This window comes from Rhincodon typus, chromosome 4, assembly GCF_021869965.1.
Source record: "Rhincodon typus isolate 14 chromosome 4, sRhiTyp1.1, whole genome shotgun sequence".
Classification (NCBI taxonomy): domain Eukaryota; kingdom Metazoa; phylum Chordata; class Chondrichthyes; order Orectolobiformes; family Rhincodontidae; genus Rhincodon; species Rhincodon typus.
Genome location: NC_063335.1, coordinates 5,778,354 through 5,791,225, shown reverse-complemented (window position 1 = coordinate 5,791,225; position 12,872 = coordinate 5,778,354).

Genomic DNA, 12,872 nt, shown 5'->3' with positions numbered 1-12,872 from the left:
TTCGTGCTCGTCTGATGCTGCTTGGCCTGCTGTGTTCATCCAGCTCTACACCTTGTTATCTATTATCGGAGATTGAGTAGAGTTAGTTTGGCTAATAGTGAAGCAACAATAATTGGTGTCAGCATGTGTTAGCAAAGGAAAGATACTATCAGCAGATGTACCAATCTATTTCCCGAACTATCAAATTATAAATAACAGATGGGAAAACACAATGGCGCTTCATCGGAGGCTGCACTGATGATGTTACCCAGCAGGGTAACGAAACGTCTGCAGAACAACGAACCAGCTCGGCGAGCCAACCAACCACAACGCCCACAACCCGACCTACAAATCTACTCCAAAACTTTATCAAATTTCCCGCACTACCCCCCGCTCTCTCTTATGCATCCAAGTCTCCTACACTGCCATGAATTTATTTCTTATTATACTGCCAAAAGGCATCATCACTGGTAGTCAACACTGAAGCAGACTTTCTAGGTATCAATCTTGCAGGATGTTCCTGTACTGCCTCTCTTTTTTCTCCTTTGCCTGGTGGTCATACAGTTCCTCTTCACCTGAATTCACTGGAGTTGGGATGTAACCAGCTCCAGATATTTGACACCCATGAAATTCTTACTTTCCCAAAATGTGAATCAATTCTTACCGAGTTTGCTTTTGAATGAATCAATACTAACTGCGTCCACAGTCTCTCAGAAGCATCGTCCCATAAGTCAGCAACCAGTCGATGTACTCAGAACAAGCTGGCCCTACAGATATAGTGAGCTGTGGGGGTGCAGAGTGGGACTTCTACCACTCTGTGGGTAAAAGCCCCACCCTCTGGAGATGCCAGCCCATTCTACCTCCTGGCAACACCAGAACACCAGTGGGGGCAATCAGTCTCTGGATAAAAGCCCCCCGGACCCCTGGCCCAGTTATGTAAAGCGCATTGGGTGGTGATGTTTGATGACCTTCAGGAGGGTGTTGGGTGAGGGGGTGATGAGGGGAGTGAGGGGTGGGTTTTAAAGTCTATGTGCAGAGGGTGCGAGGAAGTAAGGAGTGGCGACCGTGTTTTGGAAAGGCTCTCCCCAAGTAATATTAGCACCACACAGATGTCAAGCAACGACCACCTCCATAAAAACCGAAAGAACTGTGGATGCTGTAAATCAGGAACAAAAACAGAAGTTGCTGGAAAAGCTCAGCAGGTCTGGCAGCATCTGTGAAGAAAGAATCAGAGTTAACGTTTCGGGTCTGGTGAGGAAGAGTCACCAGTCCTGAAATGTTAACTCTGATTTTTTTCTTCACAGATACTGCCAGACCTGCTGAGCATGACCCATCTCTAATCAAGTCAGAAATCACACAACACCGTTTATTTGAAAACACAAGCTTTTGGAGCCTCAGTCCTTCTTCAGGTGTTAGTGAGAGACGTATTACTACCCTCTCACTAACACCTGAAGAAGGACTGAGGCTCTGAAAGCTTGTGTTTTCAAACCAACCTGTTGGACCATAACCTGGTGTTGTGTGATTTCTGACTTTGTCCATCCCAGTCCAACACCGGCACCTCCACATCATCTCCAATTACAGATCATCTAATTATTGCCCCTTGATATTAACAGAATCCCTACAGTGTCGCAACAGGCCATTTGACCTAACAAGTCCACACCACAGCATCCCACACAGACCCATCTCCCTAACCTATCCCTGTAGCTCAACATTTCCTGTGGCTAATGCACCTAACCTATAAGCTTAGCATGGCCAATCCACCTAACCTACACATCTTTGGACTGTGGGAGGAAACCAGAGCACCTGGAGGAAACCCACGTAGACATGGAAAGAACATGCAAACTCCACACAGACAGTTGCCCAAGGGTAGAATTGAACCCGGATCCCTAGGGCTGTGAGGCAGCAGTGCTAAACACTGTGCCACCCAATGGTGTTATCATCACTGAAACCCCCACTATCAACATCCTAAGGGTTACTATTGACCAGAAATTCAACTGGATTCACCATGTAAACACAGTGGCTGCAAGAGCAGGTCAGAGGCGAGGAATACTGTGGCTAGTAACTCACCTCCTGACTCCCCAAAGCCTGTCCACAATCTACAAGGCACAAGTCAGGAGTCTGATGGAATACATTTCCCACTTGCCCTGGATGGATGCAGCTCCAACAACATGCAAGAAACCTGAGAAAAGCAGCCTGGTTGATTGGCACCACATCCACAAGCATCCACTCCCTCCATCACCAGCACTCAGTGTACTATCTACAATTTGCAATGCAGGAATTCAGCAACGCTTCTTAGACTGCAGTTTCCAAACACAAGACCACATCCAACTAGATGGGCAAGGGCAGCAGATACATGGAATCACCACCGCCTGCAATTTCCCCTCCAAGCCAATTACTATTCTGATTTGGAAATATATCTCTGTTCCATCACTGTCACTGGGTCAACATCCTGGAATTCCCTCCTGAGGGGCATTACAACTCAACCTCCATCACATGGATCGCAGTAGTTTAAGAAGACAGATCACCACCTCTCAAGGTCAATTTCGTATAGGCAATAAATGTTGGCCAAAGTGAATAAAAAAATGTGCAAAGGTTCCTCATGAAGATAATATGTTCCTCCATTCCACAATGTTAAAACTTTTTAAAGAGGTTGCCCACATCAACCATATTATGGCATACAGCGGGTAACACTGGAGTCAGCTGAGCTTTTAACCATTCCAATTAACTCTGAATTATTTATTTACATATTTTGGGTTGGCTGCCAATTTTGGCATCTGCCCACCCTCCATATTATGGGGATGGTTTCAGGTAGGGTGGTAGTTGGCTGTGCACCCTCGCTATTTTATGTGAACCCCCTAATCTTTGCTGAAAACAACCGGGCAAGGGGCAGGTAATATCCAATCCACAGTTTCCACAGATTAGTTTTGAATTTACCGGCTACCACCACCCCCCCCCCCCCCCCCCCCCGCCACCCCGGCCAACCCCCAACCCCATTTTCTCTGTTCCTTAAAGCATGGACTGTGCCATCTAGTTCCATTGCACTGGACTGGTAAAATAACTCATCAACAGCTATATCATCTACTTCCTATAGAGTACTAACAACCACAATCATACACTTTCACAATCATCTCTTTTCCAGTGAGAATGTGTACAATTTATAAAAATATAAATAGAAGTTCTTCCTTTAGGTGCAGCCAGAAGTGTGTAAGGCTCCTTACTGTTATCACACTGATGAGAAAATCAGTAATGCTGACTAGTTATGTTCAACATCTCAAATTTACTGAAGCACTGAAGAGGTTAGTGCTTTCTGTAACTCTGTCCTAAACCAGGGTAGTGAAGCAGACTGCAGTGCAGTACATCCATCTATTTGTTCAGTATTACTTTCTGATGAGCAATGGAACATTCACAGATACAAGTAAAGTTTCCATTATAAATCACATTCAGGAGAGCAGGCCAGTTACATCATAGGATTGGATATAGTGCCATACATCTTAGAATGAAACCTTGCAGCCTCCTCAAAGCACTGTCTCTGGAACTCAAACTGCAATAGTTTGAAGTAGTGCCAAGAGAAATTTTGAAAAGGCAAAATCAGACCTCCTGGTAATCTGGAAAGAGTGGAGATGAAACTGGCTGGTCTTGTTCAGATTAAATTGGTAAACTGAAGGTTGAGAACTGGTACTATTTTACTGTATTTGATAAAGACATAGAATGCCTCTTTTTATGAAACAATGCTCTTGATGTACAGGTTCCCATATAATCGAATATATATTAGGAACCAAAGCTGGTAGGCAATGTACCCACGCAATTGAGTTCCAGTTCCTGGTATGTGTACCTGATATGTGCTGCTGTCACACAAAGCTGTCAGGAGCAGTTCTAACTAATGGCTAGACTCTCCTCTTGATGAGGCTGGACTTCTCTAGGAGGCTCCAAGGCCCTGAAGCAGCATTGTTCATTTCAGCAAGACTGGATCTGCTGCTATTTGGAAACTAGCTTAAAATATTTGTAACAGGAGTAAGACTTTAATTTCTTCAAGTCTTTCAATTTGCCTATGGCGGATCTACACATCAAGGCCACTTTCTCACCTTTGCTTCATATCCTTTGATACATTAGTTGAACAATTCTTCCTGGCTTAGTCCTGTAAACTTCAATTGTTCTTGCATTCACAGACTTCTGAAGGAGAAAATTATTAATGTCCTCTGTGTGAAAAACAGTCCCTGACTTCACCCCCAAATGTCGTAGCTCTAGTTTGAATATTGCTGCAAATGCAATGTATTGTCAGATTATAATGCTTTGGATTGTCTCTTTAATGTCGGGTTAAACAAAGTAATGTCAAGAGTGATCAGTTAAGATTTCTGCTAGACAACAAGTCTTTGTGCTTGGCTAGCATGGGAACAGAGGGACCACGTACTGGGAGTAAGGTGCAAAATGTTCAGAGACAATGCCAAGAACTGCTGAATTAACAGTTGACAGATTTTTGGTCTCTCTCTATCACAAATACATAAATACACAAATACACACACACACACACACACACAGACACACACAGAGAAAGAGAAAAGTTTCTCAGAGACAAAAGTCTGCAGCTCATGTGGGAGGGAGGTTTCTGGTTGGAGAGATGGATCCCATACTGTTCTAAAGAGTTATCCTGGTGAGGCTAAAAGGACATTTTGATTATATGGGCCTTACTGCTGGTAGCCAGATCAGGATTCTCCAAAGACTGGAGGAAATACTTTTTGATAGTCACTCGATGTTATAAATGAACAAAATGGGGAAATGTGGACCGATTGGAAGCTGGGGAATTGACTGTGGATTTTGCCTTTAAAGATTGCAATCCTGTGGACAGCATGCTATAATGTTTCATTAAGACATTAATAAAGGATATATCTTCTATAGTTTAGGTTTGGTACTGGATGGCTTTTACCACAACGTACCGTGCATATGGTGTCACTGACTGGTTGGATGAAGTTGACTCTGGGAAAGCCAAACCATCAGCTCTGTCATAACTGACTGAAAGAAGTTTTACTGAGGCGTGCCTTGGGTGGTGATGAACATATCCATGGAACTCAATGCATAAAGCAGCTATCAGAGGCTACCAGGCAATCACATCCTACATGATGTGATTCTACTGGAGGAAGGAAGAGCTAGGAAGGATTTTGCAAACACTTGTGGTGTCATAGATGTGCTCAGAGGGCTGGCTAAGAACATCTCGAGATGTACCCTTGTTGCTACATCCATCTAATGTGCAATCTATTGTTTCTACTGGATAAAATTTGCCTGTTGCTTCATGTTTATGTCGATTTTGGTTTGATTATTACAGTAATGGTTTAAAAAGTAAAATTTGGTTGATTAGGATCTTTCATTATGGTTATTCAGGAAGATCAGTTCATTTATGATATTGGTCTCCATGGGTCATAGCAAATGTGACAAAATATGTGGCAAGAATAAGTAGGATTTTGTAGCCAGGAAATGGGTGCTGATGTATGATGTTTAGTACATTTTTAAAAAATGATAGGAGTGAGTAGCAGGTTGCAATTGTCCCATCTAGTTTACAAAATACTCTCCCCTTGACTTCTCACACCCTGTTAATCATGTCAGGAACACATGCATTCAACATCAAATTAAAAGGAATGATCAAAGATGAGTCGTAGCCCAGAAGATTGGGGAAAATGTTGCAACCAGCAAAGGTAACTGAAAAAAAGGAGAAATTATTGTAAGAAAACTAGCAGGAAATGTAAAAACAGACAGTAAAAGCTTCCGTAAGTCTATAAAAAGGTAAAGAATAGCTTAAATGATTGGTCCTTTAGACGGTGAGACTGGTAATTATTAATGGAAAACAAGGAAATGGCAGAGACTTTGAACAAATATCTTGCATTTGTCTTCAAAGCAGAAAATACAAAAAGCCTCAGAAAAATAGTAGAATATAAAGTAGGAAATCAAGAGACAAAGGGAGGAATCATTAGAGAAAAAAAAAAATAATGGGGTGAAAACCTGACAAATTCCCTGGGCCTGATGGTCTGCATCCAAGATTGTTAAAAGAGGTGGTTGTAGGGCAGTGGTTGTATTTTTTCAAAAGTCCATAAATTCTGGAAAAGCCACAGAAGATTGGAAAAATATGCCACACAATTATCCTGGAAAGGAGAAAGACAAAAAGCAAGAAACAATGAGCCAGTTAGCCTAACAGCTATCATTGGGAAACTGTTAGAATCCATTATTAAAGAGGTCATGACTGGAGATTTAAGAAAACACCTTACAATTAGGCAGAACAAACATGATCTTGTAAAAGCAAAATTGAGGTTCATGGTTTGCTGGAATTCTTTCAGGATGTAACAACTAGAGTAGATAAAGAGATACAAACAGACGTAGTGCATTTGGATCTGCAAATTCGACAAGGTGCTGAATAAGAGATTGCTGCAAAAGGTTAGAGTTTATTGTGTTGCGAATGATATATAGCATGGATGGAGGATTGGCTAAGGAGAAACAGAGAGTCAGGATAAATGGATAATTTTCAGATGGGCACCTGTAACAAGGGAAGTGCACAGGGATCAGTACTGGGGCCTAACTATTTATAATCTACATTGATGACTTGGGTGAAGGGACAGTATGTATTGTAGCCAAATTCACTGATGATACAAAAATAGGGAGGACAGCAAGTTATGAGGAGGACACAAAGTGTCTGCAAAGAGATACAAATAGGTAATGGGTGGATAAAAATTTGTGTGGAACAGGAAGAATAATGTACTGGGTAGTGCTAGCCTTCCACTCAATCACCTGATTACCCTGAGATTGGCCATCAATGTGCTGCTGTTACTCCTCAAAAAAAAATGCCAGTGTCAAACCTGGAATTCCAATGCACCTGTCTGAAGTCCTTATATGGTTTTACGTTTAATTAATCACAGCCTCTGATCACTTCCATTAGCAAAAAAATTAAAGAGTGAAAAAGGGAAATTACAAGTCCTGGAAATCCAAACATAAAACAAAGCACTGGAAATTACACAACGGATCAGTTGGCATCTGAAAGGATAAAGTCTTTCTGGACAGATGCCCTGTTTTCTTGGTTTATGTATGGATAGGTGTGAGTGGGCTAATTTTACAAAGTTGAGGCTCCATGAAAGTAAACTTATGGGTCAAATGCTTATACCTTTTTAAATGTACTCCTGTGAGACATGGCTCCCTTAAAGGAGCTTGCTTTTTGTAAAATCCACCCTGTTTTTCCAGCTTAAAAGACAAATGTGGCTTAAAGCTACTGGTGTAGCTTTTATGTGTGCCTATTTATATAGAGTTGAGTTAAATGAATACCTCATTACTACACCACCTGGTTCACCAACACAACACAGACCTCACTCCCAGCTTATCCTGCTGAGTCTCACACAGAAAAAACAAAGCAACGTGGCAGGGCAATAAATACAGAGAGGAAAATATGTCAAACCTCCCTCGTACTTCTGTTCCGCCTCCACCTCTTCTTTTTAAGGTCAAATTAAATTTCACAACACACCTCTCATTGCATGTTGCTTTTGTTTTGACAAGTCATAGAATCGTAGACATTACAGCACAGAAGGAGGCTATTAAAGGCATTGTGTCTGTGCTACTGCTATCTCTTCATCTGCAGGCTCGACTTTAACAAAACATTCTCTATGGCGAACTAGTCAGAAGGAAATAAGATTGTGAACAGTGTTTTAGCAATCTAAAGAACAAAGGAATAATGTGTTTGGAATCAATACATCTTAGAGAACTACAATTATTCTTTAAACTGACACCAGGAACTGCCTTCCGTATCTGTATAGTTAGCATCTATCGTGGAGAGTAAGCTGAATAATTTAATGCCTCAGATTAGCATGCCATAAATGCAGTTGTTGAATTCAAACACACAAAAAGAATCATGCATAGTTTGCCAGAGTAAAGACACAGATTGTTAGATCAGATTATAACATTATGCATTACTGTTGCTGTGAGCTATTCTCCTTGTGTCTGGAAAATTGCAAGAACACTTTGATACATGAATCTGAGGTCAAGCAAGTAACAATATTACTTACTGCATTTCCAGATCATCATTCTCTTGTGGTATGAATCTGTACAAAGCAACGTAATTGAAATGCTGCAAGGTGTCTTTGTTTTCAGGTGCTTTCAGCTATCAAATAAAATGAGAAATGCAAGTAAGTCAGAAGAAAAAAGGTGTCTTGAGCAATCACACTGTTTGACTTCGACACCTTCATTTTGCCTGTAGTTTCAGATCCTTACTTATACGTTATCCTACCAACTTTCCTTTGATTTCAATACTTCACTCAATACCCATTTTTGTCAAACAAGACAATTTCAATTCTCCGATCACTCAGGCAACAAGCCCTTTTGGGTTAAAGAGATAGCATTCACTGCTGCTGAGTTAGATTCATAGGTGCCGTATTCCAGAAAATAAAGTCATAAGGAATATAACTGATAACAATTTTTATATAATTTCATAAGCACTTATTTGAAGTTGTAGCTCACTGGTGAGTTCCACCTATCCCAACAAATACAGTTGAATTAAGTCAAAGAACTCAGATGCTGCAAATCTGAAACAAAAACAGAAACCAGTTCTGAAGAAGGCTCACTGAACACAAAATGTTAACTCTGCTTTCTCTCCACAGATGCTGCCAGGCCTGCTGAGTTTCTCCAGGCAATTTCTATTTTTATTGAAGTTTAATTCAGTATCTATTTAGAGGGGTACAACTACTTTTCCCCCCCAATCAACCTGTTCAGAGATGTTAATACACATGTCTGGAGCAGATGGGGCTCAAACACCATTAAAGGGCCCCCAAGTGTTTTACAATTGAATCCCCAGTTAATGGGCATACAGTTAAACACAATACATATATAATGAACATATTTTTTCCCTTATTTCAACATTAAAGTTAATGCTAACACGTATATTTGAAATTTCAAAACAAATTTTGAAAAAACATCTATGCAAACTAGCACTGTGAAATTCCCCTCCTCTACAGGCATGAACAAGTTCTTTGTACACCCATTTCTAGTTTGCAAAATAATCAAACTTTTTTGTCTCCAGAATTTGTTTCAAACCAGCAAATTCAATAATTCATAAGCCATTCATCAGTTACTTTTTGTACAGTTTGCCCATCCTGTAACAAATGATTATCTACATAACATTCAATGGGTATGTTATCTTCAATTTCAATTGAACGGACTCACACTTAAAATAATTGATAAGTAGAATCTTTATAAGAACTGTTTCACAATAAACGATGCTTCCACAGCTAAAGCACTTTCAAGAACTCTTTATATTTTTTCAAATCATTTCTCTTTTTCACCCCCAAGAAATATTGTAAAACCAATTACGTGAGAAGCATTACTAAACAGACTACACCCTGGAAGCTTTATTGAGACTATAGACACATTTGTTCAGCTTCCATTCTCTTCCTTCTGCATTTCCAGTCTCTTTGGACGGTTTCTTTGGCCCTTTGGAAATGCAACTTTTTATGGTGATTGATCTACACCCACATTAAAACTTGACCAAAATAATTGAAAGGATTTTCAAAATCAATCTTCCAGCCGTTAGAGAATTCAGTGTAATAACTATCACCCAGTGGCTGTTCAAAGCCCCTCATGACTTGTCTCAACTTAGTCCCAATGACACAGGCATTTTCAGCAATTGCTAGTAAAGCTGGTTACCATGTAACTGATAGCTCAGAAAACACTCCAACTCTCTTCTACAATCTAATTTATTTTGTTTTGGCTCCCTTATTCACTTAGCCTTGAGTTTTATTGACAGTCAAATTGGGAGACTGATCTGTGGCCTTTCTTTCATTCTCTTTTCTATTCAAGCTATGAACTGTAAGTGCGCTTTAATACTTGTCAAGTGTCCAACTGAGAACTCCCTCTTGCAATGGCAGAGGCCCTTTCTCCAGCACATGTTCATTTATAATGCAAGAATCACTCTGGACCCATTATCAATACCTACACTACACTTTCTTCTTTACCTCTTTTTTATCCCTTCACTCTTGTGAGTTCTACAGATCAACGTAATGCACCTGGTGCATGGATGAAAAGAGTTAGCAGGCTTTCTGCTTGTGGGCATCAATTTGCTTCTGATTTTCAGGCTACACTGCTATCAGACTCTACAATTTATCAAGATTGAAAATGAAATCAAAAGCATAGTGCATCCTTAATGCTGATGATGCTGTGCTTGTTGCCCACAAGGCCACTCAGCAAAGACTCAGGGACAATCTCCCAATCTCCTCTAGCTTGTTCTATCTGACTGTGAGTATCAAGAAAACTGTAGCCATCGGGCAAGGTGTTATATCTCCGATCACACTAATTAACACCCCGTTAGAAGTGGTTAACAAATGCTGCTTTGATACTTGTGCCATTTTATTCTTCTAAAGAAGGAAACGCTAAGAAAATCAACACAGATACGAAAGGTACTATTACAAGGCTGTATCATTTCATGAAGGAGTTAGTGAGAATGAAAAGGAGCCCCCAAAACCAAAAAGTGGTCCTTGAGAAAATCTCCAAAAGAGCCCTCAAAAGTATTTAGAGATAACAAGGTGTAGAGCTGGATGAACACAGCAGGCCAGGCAGCATCAGAGGAGCAGGAAAGCTGATGTTTCGGGTCTAGACCCTTCTTCAGAAAATGTGTTCATCCAGCTCTACACCTTGTTATCTCAGATTCTCCAGCATCGGCAGTTCCTACTATCTCAAAAATATTTAGACCTGATTCTGACCATGTGTATTGGCATTTAACGGATCATCTTTGTTGCAAACTTCATCTGAGAACTCAAATGGAAGATCCCAAACTTCTTAAATCTTCAACCGATGGGCATTCACAATACTCCAGGCGTGGTCTCAGCAAGGCCCCATAAAACTGCAGCAAGCCATCCCTACTTCTGAACTCAAGTCCTCTTGCAATGAAGGCCAGTATACCATTTACCTTCCTATTTGCTTGCTGCATCTGCCTGCTTATTTTCATTGACTGGTGTACAACGACAGCCTTGTACATCCACATTTCCTAATGTATCACCACTTAAGTGGCATTCTGCCTTTCTGTTTTTCACACCAAAGTGCCTAACTTCCCATTCAGCCTTCACATTTGTACTGCATTTGCCATGTGTTTGTCTACTCACTCAATTTATCTAAGTCACCTTGAAGCCTCCTCACAACCCCATCAGTTTAGTGTCAACAGCAAACGTGCAAATATTGCACTTTGTTCCCTCATGCAGGTGATTTGTATTTATCATAAATAGCTGGCCTAAGCACTGATCCTTGCAGTACCCCACTATCACTGTCTGCCAGCTGGAAAAGGCCATTTATTCACACTCTGTCTCCTGTGCTTCAACCAATTGTCAATCGATGCCCAGTATGTTACCTCGCAATCCTTCAATTTTGCCCATTAACTTCTTATGTGGAACTTTATCAAAAGCCTCCTTGCTGTCCAAATAAATTCATCATCCAATGGATAGAACATCATGGCTACAGGAGATTGTTACGTAGGTTAACAAGTTGTCAATGTGGGTACAGTTACCGTTTAAAAGATATTTGGATAAGTACATGAATAGGAAATGTTTGGAAGAATATGGGCCAAGTACAGGCAAGTGGGACTAGTTTAATTCAGGATTATGTTCAGCAAGGACTGGTTGGACCGAAGGGTCTGTTTCCGTGCTGTGACTCTGTGACTCTATAATACCCAAAAACGGCTAAGGATCCTAGATCCAATGCTGCAAGAGGATGAATGGTCTACCAGGGTAAGTGCTACTGTCTACTCAATGTTTCATTCTGCAATGAGTGCAAGTTCACATTATGAGTTTGTCACCGCAGAGAACTCATGTGCACTGCAAATGCCTCATTTGCTATGACTCATACCCAGGTGAAGCTCCCCAATTTGTTATGGTTTCCATTGGGACAGTTCAAACCCGTAAGCTCCTAGGTGAGGAGGGGTGAACTGGCTCTCCTTTGTTGTTCCCTCAGTTGGTCACAACAAAATGAATTTTAAAAGGATCCCTTCCCTTGTGGATAGCTTTTTCCTAGACCCAAATAATCTTGTGTTTTGAAGACAGACAATTTAACCAGGCTTTTTGAATAAACAAAATCAGGTGAATGTATTATTTATTACACGTAAGAAGAAATAACATAACACACATACATACAGGTAAGAAATGAGGCAAGTCCAAACAGATAAAAGTTTTAAAAGGATCTATGGATCAGTCTCTGAATTGTTTGAAGGAGTGGATAGTTGAATGTTGTGATTGTTGTCAAGCTTCTTCATGGATTTGTATGTTGATTAAAACTGTTCTGTCTTGATTTGTTTGATAGTGTTGGCTGGCTAGCTGGTTTCTAACACTCAGAGTGAGTAAGTCCTTCTGTTGTTATGTTTCCTTTTCACTGGCTTGCTGCCTAGTTTGCTTCCAACACTCAAAATGACAGAGATAACAAGGTGTAGAGCTGGATGAACACAGCAGGCCAAGCAGCATCAGAGGAACAGGAAGCTGACGTTTCGGGCCTAGAAGAAGGGTCTAGGCCTGAAACGGCAGCCTTCCTGCTCCTCTGATGCTGCTTGCCCTGCTGTGTTCATCCAGCTCTACACCTTGTTATCTTAGATTCTCCAGCATCTGCAGTTCCTACTATCTCATTATGACAGAGTCTTTTTTAGCTTTATTTGTAGTACAGGGACTTTTAAACGATCCTCACAGCACACTAGTCCACATGGTAGGACATCAGGCCTCTCACACATATAGGCTAATATTACAGCCATTTTTTAAACTCCTTTTTTCCGACATATCTTGAAGGTCAAAACTAAAAATTCTGCAAGAGGTGGCTTTTCTGCTTAGATAGTAGAGTTAGTTAGCACCTTGTTATCTCCTCCTGTTACATTTCTCTCTGATGGTAGTTTCCCTGAAACAATACAG